We start from the raw sequence: 11,080 nt of genomic DNA, 5'->3' as shown, positions 1-11,080 counted from the left end.
AGACATTGAGACCTTTTTTTTTTTTTTTTTTTTTTTTAGGACAAAGAGAAATTCAGAGAAAACCACTTTGAGACTCCTTTAGTTGCTTTGGGGTAAATAAGATTAGCTTTTCTAATAGCAATTTTTGGCACAGTTCCTCAATAACCTAACTAAATTGAATAAATAGCTCAATGATGTTGTAAGGTGGGGGTAAAGTCATGGTGGCTAGAAACTATTCGGCAGCTGCCAAAAAAAACACACAAATTTATAAAGGCAGTTCTGACCCTGAGCCTTATAGGTAGAACAAAATTATTATTCCTTTTCATGCAGCTTAACTTTCATAATACTCTTCAATGTTGGGAGATTAGCTTGGCAAATGTCCAAGAAAACAGAAGAACGGAGCCAGCTTTAAGGTATTACAATTCCCAAAAGGTAAAGCAGAGAATGGGTTAGATCCCAGGGGTAGAAATAGCCCAACAAAATTACTGCATCACTGATGCACCGACTCCAAGGACAAGCAAGTGTTTTCTCTAAGAAGCATCTACTTAGTGCCAACTTTCTGAAGAAAAGACCATTGGAAAGTGCACTTAGATTCTAATTTGGGAGTCAATTACTGAGGACCTTACTGATTAGAGGACCTTCCCTCAAGGTACAAGCATCCTGTCTCCTGTTTTCTTCTTCACTTGAATACTAATATATCAAGCACATGGGGTAAGAAGACTTTGTAAAAATCAAGCCTCAGATTCTAAGGATGGAGCAAGACAATATGTTAAAATATATCATCATTTCATATTTCCACTTCCTCAAGCAAGGGCCACTCATTGTCTAAAGCAGATTGGGCAAAGATGGCAGCAACAGCAACAACTTATATCTATTGAGTCTTTTCTAAGTGCCTAGACCACTAAATACCTATTATCTCATTTAATCACCTCAGTGACCTTAAGAGAAGAGCACAATTATTATCTCCATTTTACTAACCAGGAAACCGAGGCACAGACAGCTTAAGTAACTTATCCAAGATCAAAGAGCTAGGAAAGAAATGTGGAGCCCTGAGATTCAATGCTTAGCTCTTGCCTTCCAAACGAGGCTTATCTCAGAGAAAATGATTATGAAAACAAAAGCATTTGATTTCCCAGTGTTTGGCTTTTTAAAGAATGGTTTGTTGAATTATAGCATTCGTAGATACGAATGTGCACAAATCAACTTGCAGGTCAATGAAGTTTCGCACGTGAACGGTCTCGTGTAATCAGTACCCAGACCTAGAAACAACATCGCCCGCATCCGGAAATCCTCCCGAGGCTCCCTCGCAATCTTACCACCCCTCACAAGAGTACTTTGACTTTTAAAAACAATCAATTTACTTTTGCGTGCTTTTCAACTTTCTATAACTGCAATCATACCCTATGTACTTGTGGTGTGTTTGGCTTCTTTCACTCAAATTTTTATTGTGAGATTCATTCACACTATTGTGGTGTCTCAATGATACATGGTATTCTATATGCATATACCAAATTGTATTTATTCATTTTACTGTTGATTGATATTTAGATCATTTCCCAGTTCATTTCTTTTTCCAAATTTCTTCTTTGGCCTTTTATTCTTGCATGTGTTTGTGGATAGCTTCCTTCCTTCCTTCCATAGTGGGTGTGAAGATTTAACTATAAGCATCAGTGGTAGAATAAAACTCAAATTTGGTATCTATAAAAACAGGAGGTAATATAAGTGGAACCTAATCAACAAAACAAACAAGCAAGCAAAATATAACCAGAGATGTTGAACTTAAGACCAAACTGGCAGTAACCAGAGGGGAGGTGGGAGGAGATAATGGGGGTAAAAAGGGAGGAAGCATTTTCAGGAACATCTATAAAGGACACATGCACAAAACCAAAGGGGTGTAGGATCGAGGGTGGGAGGTGGGGATGGCTGGGGTGGGATAGTGGGGAGGGAAACAGAGACAACTATACTTTAACAACAATAAACAGATAAAAATTAAGAAACAGAAGGTGAAATTATTGGGTAATCTAAGTTCTGAGGATTCTATAAATTTAAAAATAATGGTGGTCATTAGGCTTTTGTGACTGTATCTAATGGAAATTGTAATGAAACACACAGATCAATGGAAATGTCACTTGTATTTGGAGATAAAGAGACTGCAAGTGATAGAAACCTCATTCAGCTTGCTAAAGCAAAGAAGCTAATGGTTCCCATGACTAAGTAGTATAAAGACAGACTGTCTTCAAAACCATCAAAATCTAGGTAATCAAATGGTATCCCCAGGGCTCCATCCTAGGGTGACCAACCATTCTGGTTAGTCTGGCACACTGAAGGTTCCTCATCTTGGGAAATCCCTCTGTCTTGGGAAAACTGGGACATTTGGTCACTATTACCCTCTCTTCATCTCTCTGTATTGGTTGTTTTATTCTCAGGTAGGCTGTCTTCACCTGGTAGTAAAGATGACCACTGGCAGCCCTCACCTTGCATGATCCTTCCAACTGGTAACCACAGAAAAGAAAGAGTAAGTACAGTTTAAGAGTTCCAACAACTTCCTGGGAACCACTTTGATTGACTTGAGTTAAATGACCTTCTCCATATCAATTATTGGGCCAGAGGCATCAGGTCCTGGGTTAACCAACCTGAGTCACATGACCTTCCTGGTATTGGCAGAAGTGAACAGTGTTTTACTAACTATTATATAGGATGGGGTCATTTCTAGAAAGAAAGGTGCTGGAAAGACAAAACGAAGACATATTATACTGAGCTATTTATCAAATATTTACATCTTATTAACTGTGATATTTCCTTCAAGTCTTTGGTGAAATGACAGCTTCTCAGTGAGGCATTCACTGAGAGCTTGATTGAAAATTACAGCTCCCCACACCCAAATCTATTCTTCTGCCCAGTTTTATGTTTTTCTTAATAGCAATAATTTCTGCCCCTTGACATAATATCTAGTCTGCTTATTTATTTGTTTATTGACTTCCCCAAGAGAGTGTAAGCCGTAAGCTCCATGAAGGGAGGGGTCTTGGAGGGCTTTGTTCATGCCCAGAAAGCAGTGCTTGGCTCCTAATACATACATGGTCAAGAAATGGTTGTTAAGTGAGTGAATGAAATTAATTTATACATGTAAAGGATTTAGAAAAGTATCCAGCACATATTCAGCATTCAAAAATGTTAGTTTTTCTTATTTCCATTATTAGGTTTGGAATGCAACAAAGTAGAAATATTTGCTCTAAATTCCTAATGTTAAAACAACAAAAAATGGGAAATCCTTTTCATGATTTTTACAAAATAAGGCCAACTCCATTCCTATTCTGTTCCTGTGGCTCATATTCTTATCTCTTCTCTGTTCAGATCATTTTGTTCTTACTTAGCCTTGATTTCTGCTGTATATGGTCATTAGAGAAGGCAAGTTTCTAGGTAAATACATAGTGAGACTCTATGAAGGAAATAATGGCTTTTTTGTTTCTTGGTTATGAGGATTAAGGGCATCAATGGCTTACCCATAAATACATTTTGATAAGAAGAATGGCTCCAGATGCTGTCTGTGCCCTTCCATATGAGCTAACCTCAGGACACATTAGGAACTGGATAGATGGAGTCACACACTCTGTGTTAAAGGGACTCGACCCCTCCTCCTTCTAAACTTTACCTTCACCCAGTGACCTCCTGGTTGGTTAGTGATTCTCAGGCACCATGGGACTCCTACTTTATATACTAATGGGCTCTTTAGGAGTTCGAGGTTTCCTTTCTTTCACTATAAACACCTCCCCCAAAAGCAAACACAGTGAGAAGTCAGGCTGTCAAAGCTTTGTCCTCACCCACCACTTTAAAAGTTAGCAAACTGCTTCATGGGTGTGATCTTTGCCAGCTTGTCAAGAAGTAGACAGGGACAAGTGAGGTACTTAGGGAGGGATCCAAAGGCTTTTAACATTGATCAAAAAAAATGTTGCTTAACATGCAGTAGAAATATCTGGGAGAGGTCCTTAGTGTGGACGAAGTGCCCACAACTTAGAAATGGGGTGGGGAGCATCATGGCAGTTGGTGGCCATTTAAAGGAAAGAACTGCTCCTCAGAAGCAAAACTGGGTAAGATGGCCCAGAGTGGTACCCTGTGAATGGCATCTTGGGGGTCCCTGGGGCGTGAACCTCACTGCCTTGCCACATGACCATGGCATATCAGGCTGGTAGGAACCTCAAGGATGCAATGGAGGCCAGCCTCTATTTGTCCCGTCTTTGTTCAGCCTGTTTACACTCCTGTCCATCTGCTATGGATGACCTCCTCTATGGAAAGTAAGGCCTGATCCAGGAATAAGAAGGGGCACTTTTCATCCCAGGGAGAATTATTCTGTAGAGCCGGTGCCCCGCTGTGGAAATACGGAAAGCAAGAGAAGATGACTCAAGTACTCATTTCTTATTTGCACATATTTGCAGAGCATTGGGTTAGTGCTGGAGATAACAATAACGATATTAAAATAATGACTATATGTGCCATTATATGTGCCACGGTACTGGACCATGTTGAGTACCTTCCTTGATTAGTTTGTTACAACAATCTTATGAGATAGGTACAGTATTTAGGTTATACAACTGAAAAAAAATTGAGGCTTGGAGAAGCCAAGTAACTAGCCCAAAGGCACATATCTGGTGAGGGTAGAAATAGGATTAAAATCCAAGTCTGTGGAGCTCCAGATCCTCTGCTTTTAACCACCATAAAGATTTGGGTGCATCCTGATGCTCATGAGGTTCACAGTCTAGTGGGAAAGACGGACAAATAAACGTGACAGATGGTGACTGCTAAGGGGTTGATTAATTCAAGCCACAGCGCAGTAATTCCCACAGCATGAAAATTACTGTCTGAAGCTTTGAATTATTAAGTACACATTCTTTATATCCTCTACAACAGGGGTCCTAAGCCTTGACACTATTGACATTTTGGTCCAGATAATTCTTTATTGTAGGGGCTATCCTGTGCGTTACAGAGTGTTCAGCAGAATCCCTGGCTTCTACCCACTAGATGCTGGTAGCGCACACCCCTAGTTTTGATAACCAAAAGTGTCTTCAGATATTGCCCAGCGTCCTCCGAGGAACAAAATTATCCTGAGCTGAGAGTCACTGCTCTGCAAGATTTAGACTTTTAAAGGGCAAGAATTATATCTCATTCATCATTTTATTCCTCCACCATACACTCCAATATATATGTATTTATAGAACATATTCTTTTTAAGCACCCATGGAACATTCTCCAGGATAGAACATAAAAAGGTCTTAATACATGTAAAAGAATTGAAATCATCACATGTATGTTTTCTGACCATAATGGAACTAAATTATAAATCAACCACAGAAAAATAGTAGGCATTTCTAACTATTTGGAAATTAACACATTTATAAATATCCTATGATGTAAGAATGAAGCATAGAGGAAATTAGAAAATATCTTTAACTGAAAGAAAATGAAAACATATTAAATTTTATGGTAGGCAGCTAAAGCAGTGCTGAGAGAAAAGTCTGTAGATTTAAATACTTGTATTCTAAGAAAAAGAGATTAAAAATCAATAAGCTAAGCTTCTACCCCCCAAAGAACAAAGGAAGGAGAATAAATTAAATCCATGGCAAATTGAAGGAATAAAAAACAAAGATTGAAGTGGAAATCAAAATATAAAGGAGAAAAATATCAATCACACTAAAAGTTGATTTTTTCCCAAAATCAACAAAATTAATAAACCTTAAGCTAGGTTTACCAAGAATAAAAAGGGAGAAGACAACCAAGTACTAAAATCAGGAATAAAATCACTACACTAAAGTCGTGAGTGTATAAAGTATAACGTAGGGAATATAGTTGATTATATTGCAACAACTGTGTCTGGTGCCAGGTGGGTACTTGACTGTATCGGGAGAAATCACGTCATAAGTTATATAAATGTCTAACCCCTATGTTGTACCCCTGAAACTAATATAATACTGAATGTCAACCATAACTGAAAAAAATTAAAATACATAAAGAGATGTACTTAAACTACATAAAAGCATAAAATCACTGTAGAACCTATAGAAATTAAAATATTATAAGGAATACTATGAAGAACTTTAATTAAATTGAACAACTTATAAGAAATAGGTGAATTCTTAGAAAAATATCCTATGATATAATTTGATAAATTATCAAAACTTATTCAAGAAGAAATACTAAATCTAAAGACTAGCAATGAATATTCTGAATATAAGATTAATAAAGTAATTTAATTCATAACAGCATCAAAAATAATAAAATGCTTAGGTATAATTTAACATAAGCAGTGAAGATACTCAAACCAACAAAATATTGTCAAGAGAAGGTAGATAGTTAAATAAATGGACCACACCCTTTTCACACATTGGAGGTACCAATATTGTCAAAATACTAATTCTTTCCAAATTAATTTATAGATTCAACACCAACTCCCATCAGGCTTGTTTGTATAAATCAAGAAGCTGATTCAAAATTAATAAGAAAATGCAAAGAACATAGAATAGTCAAAATAATTTTGCAAAAGAAGGACTAAGTTGGGTGATTTACACTACTTAACTTCAAGATTTACTATATAGACTTCTCTGTTGTGCTGTTACTCACCTGTAAAGTGAGGATGAGAGTATCCCAACCTCATAGGATCGTTATGAGGGTTCAGTTAATAACAATGGGTTAAGTTAATAATTTCAATGCTTGAAATTGTACTATGTAATTGTTTGTTTAAAAGTTGTACATGTTTGAATTGATTTCAGACATAAGTTTTCCATGAGACAGAGATGTCGGAACAAGGTATAGATGTTTGCTGCTGACTTTGAGTGTTGGGTGTTCTTAACCCAGCCAGACAGCATCTCCAAAGCTCTGTTCCAAAGGAACCCAGAGCTCCAGGGTGTGTGTGTGTGTGTGTGTGTGTGTTCAAACGGAAGGACAGCGAATAAGTAAGCGTGCAATGAACAAGATAATCCCAGATAGTGGTGTCAGGAAATAAACAAAACAGAGTAATGGGATAACCAGGGGAGTCTGGTCGTGGTGAATTGTTGGACACCTCTGTCCCACCCCTCCGCAGTCCTACCCAATCCCAATTTACAGCCCCAACCACTCCAAGACTTGACAACCAGGGCCAAATCATTGCGCACGTGAAGTCCACATTGCCACACTGGATTTGGTCCACTTCTGAAGGTCAAATCGGCCAATTTCCCACATCCTGTGCTTGTCTTTATTTAAAAGCCCCAAATGACTATTCCAGTGACAACTCTGTGAAAAATTTTCCATGAACTTGAGGATAAAACCTTCCTTTATTTAATTTCACCTTAATTGCATCAATTAGGCTTCTTTCATGTTTGCTCAACAAACTCTTTTGTTTATATCACTCAGCCCTGAGCAACAGCTGCCAAATGGAGTCTTTGTTCTGAGGACCTTTTCCAATGGTCTTCACACCAGTCCTGTTTGTTCTCCTTAGTGGCAGCACCTAACAACCCCAATAGGTGTGGCCGCTAAGCCTCTGAGGGCAAACTCAGTTGCCAGCTGCCACTTACCCCCCACTCAGTTCCAGGAATGGAGAACCATGCCTTTCTTCTCCCATTTGGAAGGGAACTAGTTTTGGTTGTGAGGAGACGTGTCAGAAACTCTCAGATAACTTGAATTTTGCTCACATTCTTGTTCTATGACACCCCTGACCATCAACTCCCCCCGACCCCCCGCCTCTGCCCCAAGCCACTTTTGCTTTTTAAGGCTACAAAGTGCTCACAGTTTTCCTTCTTGCCTCTAGTCTCGTGCCACTACATCCCATTCTCCGTAGCTGTCAGGGGTGAATAATTCTAAAGCGAGTCTGACAATAGCACTATCTTCACTTCATCTCACGGCTCAAAACCTCCCATGGCTTCTCACAGAATTCAGGGCAAACTGCTCACTCCTTAGCTGCTGCTCCAAGTCTTTCAGGCTCAATTCTCTAGTCCCAGCTCCTTCAACCCCTGGAACCCACTGAGGAAGCTTTTCTCCAAGATGACTCCTGTCAAATTCCTTCTTTCTTTTTGTATGCCAGCCCTTTAAGTAAAGGGGCTATTCCTGTCCTCCTCTTGGATCTTGGTTGGTCATAGTGAGTTATTGATCATTATAATACATCAAAAGAGTGTTCTTAAAAAAAGAAGTATGTTTTGAAACTTCCAAAGTTAGGTGGTAAAAAACTCTGAAGCTTCCATTTGAGTCTCTTAACACTCACTTTTGGAATATTTGCTCTGGGGGAAGCTCTAGCTGCCACGTAAGAAGCCCAACTACCCTGAGTCTGCCATGTCATGAGATGTACCGACCACATGTAGTGAGTGGTGCTGGATAATGAGACACCATGTGAACAGGGAGAGAAGGCAAGGAACACAAGGTACCAGAGATGTCAATGAAGAAGCCATCTTGGAAGTGGACCATCAGCCCCAGTTGGCCCACCTGGTACCAGGTGAATGAGAGGTGAATCATCCAGCCAAGCCTTTCAACCTTCCTTACCGTCAAAATTACAATAGAAACAGAATGACTGATTTAAGCCACTGCAGTTGGGGGTAATTTTTAATAGACAACCAGAAAATCACTTCTACAGACAATTCATTCAAACCTTCTTAAAGTCCATCCAAGGATATGATGCATGTTCCCATACCCCGTCCTTGCACCTGTTACTTTCTCCATCTGAAACACCCTTCCCACACCCTCTGCATGGCGCATTCTTGTTTGTTCTTTGAAAGCCTAGGTAGCATTTTTTGGCTAGATATTTAACTTTTCCAGTCTGTGCAGAATGGTTCTCCTCTGAGATACATTTAACAAATCTTTACTAAGCCCTACTATGTGCTAGACACTGAGGACTTAAGAGTGAAGCCCCCCAACCACCACTGGGATGCTTCTTGTATCCCTCTTATGTCAAGGATTCTGCATTCTGTTTGAAATGGCTTCTGCTTTTGTCTGAAAAGTTCCCCCCAGGTAGAGCCTCTAAGCTTCTCTCTCCACATCCTAAGGATCTAGCACAATGCTGGTAGTAGTAGGTGCTCAATAGACTCCAACCAAATGAGCAAAAAAGTCTGACCTTTACTTGACATTCATGTGAGCAATTGACTTTAGGTTTGGCCGAGTCAGTTCAAATTGACTTTTGCCAAGTCCAGCTTCCTAAAGTGGAAACATTGTCAAAACCTGACATGACAGTGGTGGGAATAAAGCCTAATACAAAGTTCCTGGTTTGGGTACCCTTCAAATGCAAATAGCGCTAAGAACCCAGCGATGGGACTATAGAATGAGCCTTTGGAAACACTTGTCCCAGAAATGCACAAGGAAATCTTCCATTGTGAAGGTGAGAGAGATCAGCAAACACACCACTCACGTCACTCGGGACAGTATGTGTACGCCTCTGAACTCAGTCCCTCTGTCTCTTCTGCCCTGGGGGTAGCAAACCCCAAAAAGGATGAGAAGAACCCAAACTCGAAAGGGGTTTGTTGTTTTGTTTTGCCTTGCGTATACCAAGCAAGCTGAGTGAGAGAACTAGCTCTTAAAGTCAACGTCAAAGTCGTCTGCTCTAGCCTGGGGATGCATTCAAAGAAAGGTTTATCAAGATTGAAGAACGAAATCTTCTGTGAGCAGGTTATGTCTTTTTGAGCTCATCATTATGGCGTGCTAAGGAGCCCCCCAGACAGTGGGGCAGTTGTTCATCACTATGATACAAAGAACATAAAAGCCCAGAGAAATCAGTAGTTTTCCCATTATTTGAACTAGGGATGATTTACCTCCTTCATCCTGGGACATTTGTCAAGAACTAGAGACATTTTTTTGTTGTCACATTGGGTGGGGGTATAAGGGGTGGTGGGTAGAGGCCAGGGATGCTGATAATAAACATCCTATAATGCACTGGACAGCTCCTACTGCAAAGAATCACCCAGCCCAACTCAAACTCAAATTGCCAGCAATGATGAGTTTGAGAAACCCTAGCCTGGAGCACCAGTTTCAAACTTCAGTGTACTTTGAATCGCCCAGAAGTCTTGTTAAAATAGAGGCTGCAGATTTGGCAGCTCTGGAGTAGGACCCAAGAATCTGCATTTCTAACAAATCCCAGGGGAGACTGATGGTGCTCCTGGGACCACACACTTCGAGAAACATTGGTCCAGAGCTTCCCTTCCTTGTGTGGCAGAAGCTGAAAGGGGTGCCTCTCACTGAGACACAGGGGGGAAATCAAGGAAGGGAACCTCCATGCAGGTTTTTTGGGGGACCTCTTTGACCTCCCAACAGGAATCTTCCCTTTGGATCCATGAATTTCATTCTAGTTGAGTCCAAACACCTGCTCTGATTTGGAAATGGACAAAACAAAACAAAAACAAGACAACAATGTGCCTGAAAGACAAAGAGCAACCTGATCAGGGAAGGGAAGTTGGCCACGATTTGGGTCAAGTTTTTGGCACAGTTCATGGAAGGCCTCATGGAGCAGATAACCATAGTTCTCTGGAGGGAAAGCCAGACCAACAAAAGTTCAATTAGTCAGTCTTGGCAAATAAAGACAACAAACAGTTTGGCAATAAAAAATTAAGGCCATGCTTGGCTGTCACCCAGGCTCAATACTGTACGCCTGCCAACCTTTGTAAAAGGGTGGCTTTGAAGGCTTCTGAAAAGGGTCCATTTCTCAAACAATTTCAGCTTTTGTTCATGGCCACTCTGTTCTCCCCTTTGCCTTTTCCTTCATTTATCGTCAAGGGCACGTCCATGAGCATTAGGCTTCTGCCCTCCTGAGAGTTTACCAAGTCACTTCCCTTCTTCCCAAGGTGTTGCAGTGAGTCCATTGTCCACTTCTGTTGTCACCATGGAGGACAACCCTGGATGGGACCTGAGAGATGGGAGACTCAAAGAAGTGAGCTTTCTAGTTTAAAAATTCATTTCTAAGAAAAGGGAGAACAAAGGCTGCTGGCACGTGGAGACACTCTTTCCATTTTGGAGGTGTTTTCGTGGGTGAGGAAATGAAATCATTTTGTGAACTTGGTAAGCATCTTAAAACCTTGTGGAATATTAGGTGGAGTCCACATCCCTCAGGGTTGTCTGTGTCCCTTGAGATGTTGCTAATGGCATTAATAATAATAATAAATAA

This window comes from Desmodus rotundus, chromosome 5, assembly GCF_022682495.2.
Source record: "Desmodus rotundus isolate HL8 chromosome 5, HLdesRot8A.1, whole genome shotgun sequence".
NCBI classification, from domain to species: Eukaryota; Metazoa; Chordata; class Mammalia; order Chiroptera; family Phyllostomidae; genus Desmodus; species Desmodus rotundus.
The sequence above is the reverse complement of the archived record's forward strand: the minus strand, read 5'-3'. Positions refer to the sequence as shown.